General features: G+C 33.3%; 1 long non-coding RNA gene across 1 annotated transcript; it reads left to right on the plus strand.

The window, feature by feature from the left end:
• The first annotated feature begins 318 nt into the window (after positions 1-318).
• LOC130361362 (uncharacterized) lies at positions 319-4,075 on the plus strand. Its single transcript, XR_008890980.1, has 4 exons — positions 319-393; positions 1,493-1,565; positions 2,661-2,733; positions 3,835-4,075. It is a non-coding gene; the product is annotated as an uncharacterized LOC130361362 (long non-coding RNA).
• The last annotated feature ends 4,174 nt before the right edge of the window (positions 4,076-8,249 follow it).

Consider the following 8,249-nt stretch of genomic DNA (forward strand, 5'->3'; position numbering starts at 1 on the left):
GAGTGGCAATAACACTGATCAATGCCATGCTAAAAGAAACGAAAAATAACACATACCCCAAACATTGCAAACACAAAACCCCCAAAAACCTGTCAATAGTCTCTGTCAACATCATCCTGGGAGGGATAATACACTGCACTACAATAGAAATAAAAATCCCTATCATCTATATCTCAATGGGTTCCATCTTTTCTTTTGTTCTTTTTTCTAATGCAGTTTTATAATCCCTGAGACAAGTAGTTCTGGCCCTAGAGTGTTATATATATTAGCGTCTGTAGCATGTATAAGGGACATGTTATCATACCTGTGTCTTTTTATAGGTGATTGATGCCCGGTGAGAAGGTGAAAGTGACCTTTACCCCTGTCAGCTGCAGGAAAGGAACCAAGAGACAGGTAATTAATATTTATATTAATTACTGATAACAATCAGGCTAGATATAACATCTAGACCTGCAGAGATGTCATAGTCTCTACCTTATACATGAAGATATATGTGTTTTTAATAAGTATATCGTCTATAGACAGCTTCTTATATAACACAACTGTGTCTCAGGTACAAAGATTGGGAACATTTATGATTTCTAATATCTGTTTTTTATTTGTAGTAATCCCTTTTTCAATAGACAGACCGCAGATTTAAGACATAACTGTACTGTAAAGGAAAATCTATAAGTTAATGTAATAAATCACATACTATAACTGAATATTGCCATTTAAAACTATGAAAAATACATTATGTTGATTATAAAACAGAAATACAGAATGGAGACAACCGTCTGTGGCTCAAGCTCGACTGCCCCTTTCTTTAAGTGGCCCCTCAATGCTGTGGAAACGGGTGGAGGACATTGTCTTCATTAGAATGGGTCCCCCTACGATGCTTCGGCTGTTGATCTGAAGTGCGTTCTGTGCTTTGGAACCTCGGGGGCAAACTGTATTTCTGTTATTAATTTTTAGTTTAGCAATTCCCACTGCAACATGGTTAACCTCTATCCTAAATTTCTGCACAAAATTGATAAAAGACATTCCAAGAAATATTTTGCCAAATAAAAAAATATAAAATATTGATGAAATTGATGAATAATAATAACAACAAAAATAACAGTTTTTGATTAAAAAACAAAAAAACAAAAATAATTTATAAAATATTTTGCTCCTGCCCCCTTCCCCCAAAAAATTAAAAAACATATATTACCCTTAAAATTTATGAATAAAGAAACAAAAAATAACACATACCCCAAACTTTACAAACACAAAACCCCAAAAAACCTAACAATAGTCTCTGTCAACATCATCCTGGGAGGGATAATACACTGCACTGCAATAGAAATAAAAATCCCTATCATCTATATCTCAATGGGTTCCATCTTTTGCTGTTTTTTCTAATGCGGTTTTATAATCCCTGAGACAAGTAGTTCTGGCCCTAGAGTGTTATATATATTAGCATCTGTAGCATGTATAATGGACATGTTATCATACCTGTGTCTTTTTATAGGTGATTGATGCCCGGTGAGAGGGTGAAAGGGACCTATACCCCCGTCAGCTGCAGTAAAGGAACAAAGAGACAGGTAATTAATATTTATATTAATTACTGATAACAATCAGGCTAGATACAACATCTAAACCTGGAAAGATGTCATAGTCTCTACCTTATACATGAAGATATATGTGTTTTTAATAAGTATATCGTCTATAGACAGCTTCTTATATAACACAACCATGTCTCAGGTACAGAGATTAGGAACATTTATGATTTCTAATATCTGTTTTTATTTGTAGTAATCCCTTTTTCAATAGACTGACCGCAGATTTAAGACATAACTGTACTGTAAAGAAAAATCTATAAGTTAATGTAATAAATCACATACTATAACTGATTATTGCCATTTAAAACTATGAAAAATACATTATGTTGATTATAAAACAGAAATACAGAATGGAGACAACCGTCTGTGGCTCAAGCTCGACTGCCCCTTTCTTTGAGTGGCCCCTCAATGTTGTGGAAACGGGTGGAGGACATTGTCTTCATTAGAATGGGTCCCCCTATGATGCTTCGGCTGTTGATCTGAAGTGCATTCTGTGCTTTGGAACCTCGGGGGCAAACTGTATTTCTGTTATTAATTTTTAGTTTAGCAATTCCCACCGAAACATGGTTAACCTCTATCCTAAATTTCTGCACAAAATTGATAAAAGACATTCCAAGAAATATTTTGCCAAATAAAAATATATAAAATATTGATGAAATTGATGAATAATAATAACAACAAAAATAACAGTTTTTGATTAAAAAACAAAAATAATTTATAAAATATTTTGCTCCTGCCCCCTTCCCCCAAAAATAAAAAAAACATATATTACCCTTAAAATTTATGAATAAAGAAACAAAAAATAACACATACCCCAAACATTACAAACACAAAACCCCCAAAAACCTAACAATAGTCTCTGTCAACATCATCCTGGGAGGGATAATACACTGCACTGCAATAGAAATAAAAATCCCTATCATCTATATTTCAATGGGTTCCATCTTTTCTTTTGTTCTTTTTTCTAATGCGGTTTTATAATCCCTGAGACAAGTAGTTCTGGCCCTAGAGTGTTATATATATTAGCGTCTGTAGCATGTATAAGGGACATGTTATCATACCTGTGTCTTTTTATAGGTCATTAATGCCCGGTGAGAGGGTGAAAGGGACCTATACCCCCGTCAGCTGCAGGAAAGGAACAAAGAGACAGGTAATTAATATTTATATTAATTACTGATAACAATCAGGCTAGATACAACATCTAGACCTGCAGAGATGTCATAGCCTCTACCTTATACATGAAGATATATGTGTTTTTAATAAGTATATAGTCTATAGACAGCTTCTTATATAACACAACTGTCTCAGGTACAGAGATTGGGAACATTTATGATTTCTAATATCTGTTTTTTTATTTGTAGTAATCCCTTTTTCAATAGACAGACCGCAGATTTAAGACATAACTGTACTGTAAAGAAAAATCTATAAGTTAATGTAATAAATCACATACTATAACTGATTATTGCCATTTAAAACTATGAAAAATACATTATGTTGATTATAAAACAGAAATACAGAATGGAGACAACCGTCTGTGGCTCAAGCTCGACTGCCCCTTTCTTTGAGTGGCCCCTCAATGTTGTGGAAACGGGTGGAGGACATTGTCTCCATTAGAATGGGTCCCCCTACGATGCTTCGGCTGTTGATCTGAAGTGCATTCTGTGCTTTGGAACCTCGGGGGCAAACTGAATTTCTGTTATTAATTTTTAGTTTAGCAATTCCCACCGAAACATGGTTAACCTCTATCCTAAATTTCTGCACAAAATTGATAAAAGACATTCCAAGAAATATTTTGCCAAATAAAAATATATAAAATATTGATGAAGTTGATGAATAATAATAACAACAAAAATAACAGTTTTTGATTAAAAAACAAATAAACAATAATAATTTATAAAATATTTTGCTCCTGCCCCCTTCCCCAAAAATAAAAAAACATATATTACCCTTAAAATTTATGAATAAAGAAACAAAAAATAACACATACCCCAAACATTGCAAACACAAAACCCCCAAAAACCTAACAATAGTGTCTGTCAACATCATCCTGGGAGGGATAATACACTGCACTACAATAGAAATAAAAATCCCTATCATCTATATCTCAATGGGTTCCATCTTTTCTTTTGTTCTTTTTTCTAATGCGGTTTTATAATCCCTGAGACAAGTAGTTCTGGCCCTAGAGTGTTATATATATTAGCGTCTGTAGCATGTATAAGGGACATGTTATCATACCTGTGTCTTTTTATAGGTCATTAATGCCCGGTGAGAGGGTGAAAGGGACCTATACCCCCGTCAGCTGCAGGAAAGGAACAAAGAGACAGGTAATTAATATTTATATTAATTACTGATAACAATCAGGCTAGATATAACATCTAGACCTGCAGAGATATCATAGTCTCTACCTTATACATGAAGATATATGTGTTTTTAATAAGTATATCGTCTATAGACAGCTTCTTATATAACACAACTGTGTCTCAGGTACAGAGATTGGGAACATTTATGATTTCTAATATCTGTTTTTTATTTGTAGTAATCCCTTTTTCAATAGACAGACCGCAGATTTAAGACATAACTGTACTGTAAAGAAAAATCTATAAGTTAATGTAATAAATCACATACTATAACTGATTATTGCAATTTAAAACTATGAAAAATACATTATGTTGATTATAAAACAGAAATACAGAATGGAGACAACCGTCTGTGGCTCAAGCTCGACTGCCCCTTTCTTTGAGTGGCCCCTCAATGTTGTGGAAACGGGTGGAGGACATTGTCTCCATTAGAATGGGTCCCCCTACGATGCTTCGGCTGTTGATCTGAAGTGCATTCTGTGCTTTGCAATCTCGGGGGCAAACTGTATTTCTGTTATTAATTTTTAGTTTAGCAATTCCCACCGAAACATGGTTAACCTCTATCCTAAATTTCTGCACAAAATTGATAAAAGACATTCCAAGAAATATTTTGCCAAATAAAAATATATAAAATATTGATGAAATTGATGAATAATAATAACAACAAAAATAACAGTTTTTTATTAAAAAACAAATAAACAATAATAATTTATAAAATATTTTGCTCCTGCCCCCTTCCCCAAAAATAAAAAAAACATATATTACCCTTAAAATTTATGAATAAAAAAACAAAAAATAACACATACCCCAAACATTGCAAACACAAAACCCCCAAGAACCTAACAATAGTCTCTGTCAACATCATCCTGGGAGGGATAATACACTGCACTGCAATAGAAATAAAAATCCCTATCATCTATATTTCAATGGGTTCCATCTTTTCTTTTGTTCTTTTTTCTAATGCGGTTTTATAATCCCTGAGACAAGTAGTTCTGGCCCTAGAGTGTTATATATATTAGCGTCTGTAGCATGTATAAGGGACATGTTATCATACCTGTGTCTTTTTATAGGTCATTAATGCCCGGTGAGAGGGTGAAAGGGACCTATACCCCCGTCAGCTGCAGGAAAGGAACAAAGAGACAGGTAATTAATATTTATATTAATTACTGATAACAATCAGGCTAGATATAACATCTAGACCTGCAGAGATATCATAGTCTCTACCTTATACATGAAGATATATGTGTTTTTAATAAGTATATCGTCTATAGACAGCTTCTTATATAACACAACTGTGTCTCAGGTACAGAGATTGGGAACATTTATGATTTCTAATATCTGTTTTTTATTTGTAGTAATCCCTTTTTCAATAGACAGACCGCAGATTTAAGACATAACTGTACTGTAAAGAAAAATCTATAAGTTAATGTAATAAATCACATACTATAACTGATTATTGCAATTTAAAACTATGAAAAATACATTATGTTGATTATAAAACAGAAATACAGAATGGAGACAACCGTCTGTGGCTCAAGCTCGACTGCCCCTTTCTTTGAGTGGCCCCTCAATGTTGTGGAAACGGGTGGAGGACATTGTCTCCATTAGAATGGGTCCCCCTACGATGCTTCGGCTGTTGATCTGAAGTGCATTCTGTGCTTTGCAATCTCGGGGGCAAACTGTATTTCTGTTATTAATTTTTAGTTTAGCAATTCCCACCGAAACATGGTTAACCTCTATCCTAAATTTCTGCACAAAATTGATAAAAGACATTCCAAGAAATATTTTGCCAAATAAAAATATATAAAATATTGATGAAATTGATGAATAATAATAACAACAAAAATAACAGTTTTTTATTAAAAAACAAATAAACAATAATAATTTATAAAATATTTTGCTCCTGCCCCCTTCCCCAAAAATAAAAAAACATATATTACCCTTAAAATTTATGAATAAAAAAACAAAAAATAACACATACCCCAAACATTGCAAACACAAAACCCCCAAGAACCTAACAATAGTCTCTGTCAACATCATCCTGGGAGGGATAATACACTGCACTGCAATAGAAATAAAAATCCCTATCATCTATATTTCAATGGGTTCCATCTTTTCTTTTGTTCTTTTTTCTAATGCGATTTTATAATCCCTGAGACAAGTAGTTCTGGCCCTAGAGTGTTATATATATTAGCGTCTGTAGCATGTATAAGGGACATGTTATCATACCTGTGTCTTTTTATAGGTGATTAATGCCCGGTGAGAGGGTGAAAGGGACCTATACCCCCGTCAGCTGCAGGAAAGGAACAAAGAGACAGGTAATTAATATTTATATTAATTACTGATAACAATCAGGCTAGATACAACATCTAAACCTGCAAAGATGTCATAGTCTCTACCTTATACATGGAGATATATGTGTTTTTAATAAGTATATCGTCTATAGACAGCTTCTTATATAACACAACCATGTCTCAGGTACAGAGATTAGGAACATTTATGATTCCTAATATCTGTTTTTTATTTGTAGTAATCCCTTTTTCAATAGACAGACCGCAGATTTAAGACATAACTGTACTGTAAAGAAAAATCTATAAGTTAATGTAATAAATCACATACTATAACTGATTATTGCAATTTAAAACTATGAAAAATACATTATGTTGATTATAAAACAGAAATACAGAATGGAGACAACCGTCTGTGGCTCAAGCTCGACTGCCCCTTTCTTTGAGTGGCCCCTCAATGTTGTGGAAACGGGTGGAGGACATTGTCTCCATTAGAATGGGTCCCCCTACGATGCTTCGGCTGTTGATCTGAAGTGCATTCTGTGCTTTGGAACCTCGGGGGCAAACTGTATTTCTGTTATTAATTTTTAGTTTAGCAATTCCCACCGAAACATGGTTAACATCTATCCTAAATTTCTGCACAAAATTGATAAAAGACATTCCAAGAAATATTTTGCCAAATAAAAATATATAAAATATTGATGAAATTGATGACTAATAATAACAACAAAAATAACAGTTTTTGATTAAAAAACAAAAAAACAAAAATAATTTATAAAATATTTTGCTCCTGCCCCCTTCCCCCAAAAATAAAAAAACATATATTACCCTTAAAATTTATGAATAAAGAAACAAAAAATAACACATACCCCAAACATTGCAAACACAAAACCCCCAAAAACCTAACAATAGTGTCTGTCAACATCATCCTGGGAGGGATAATACACTGCACTACAATAGAAATAAAAATCCCTATCATCTATATCTCAATGGGTTCCATCTTTTCTTTTGTTCTTTTTTCTAATGCGGTTTTATAATCCCTGAGACAAGTAGTTCTGGCCCTAGAGTGTTATATATATTAGCGTCTGTAGCATGTATAAGGGACATGTTATCATACCTGTGTCTTTTTATAGGTGATTAATGCCCGGTGAGAGGGTGAAAGGGACCTATACCCCCGTCAGCTGCAGGAAAGGAAAAAAAAGACAGGTAATTAATATTTATATTAATTACTGATAACAATCAGGCTAGATACAACATCTAAACCTGCAAAGAGGTCATAGTCTCTACCTTATACATGAAGATATATGTGTTTTTAATAAGTATATCGTCTATAGACAGCTTCTTATATAACACAACCATGTCTCAGGTACAGAGATTAGGAACATTTATGATTTCTAATATCTGTTTTTTATTTGTAGTAATCCCTTTTTCAATAGACAGACAGTAGATTTAAGACATAACTGTACTGTAAAGAAAAATCTATAAGTTAATGTAATAAATCACATACTATAACTGATTATTGCCATTTAAAACTATGAAAAATACATTATGTTGATTATAAAACAGAAATACAGAATGGAGACAACCGTCTGTGGCTCAAGCTCGACTGCCCATTTCTTTGAGTGGCCCCTCAATGTTGTGGAAACGGATGGAGGACATTGTCTCCATTAGAATGGGTCTCCCTACGATGCTTCGGCTGTTGATCTGAAGTGCATTCTGTGCTTTGGAATCTCGGGGGCAAACTGTATTTCTGTTATTAATTTTTAGTTTAGCAATTCCCACCGCAACATGGTTAACCTCTATGCTAAATTTCTGCACAAAATTGATAAAAGATATTCCAAGAAATATTTTGCCAAATAAAAATATATAAAATATTGATGAAGTTGATGAATAATAATAACAACAAAAATAACAGTTTTTGGTTAAAAAACAAATAAACAATAATAATTTATAAAATATTTTGCTCCTGCCCCCTTCCCCAAAAATAAAAAAACATATATTACCCTTAAAATTTATGAATA

The sequence above is a fragment of the Hyla sarda genome, chromosome 3 (assembly GCF_029499605.1).
Source record: "Hyla sarda isolate aHylSar1 chromosome 3, aHylSar1.hap1, whole genome shotgun sequence".
Classification (NCBI taxonomy): domain Eukaryota; kingdom Metazoa; phylum Chordata; class Amphibia; order Anura; family Hylidae; genus Hyla; species Hyla sarda.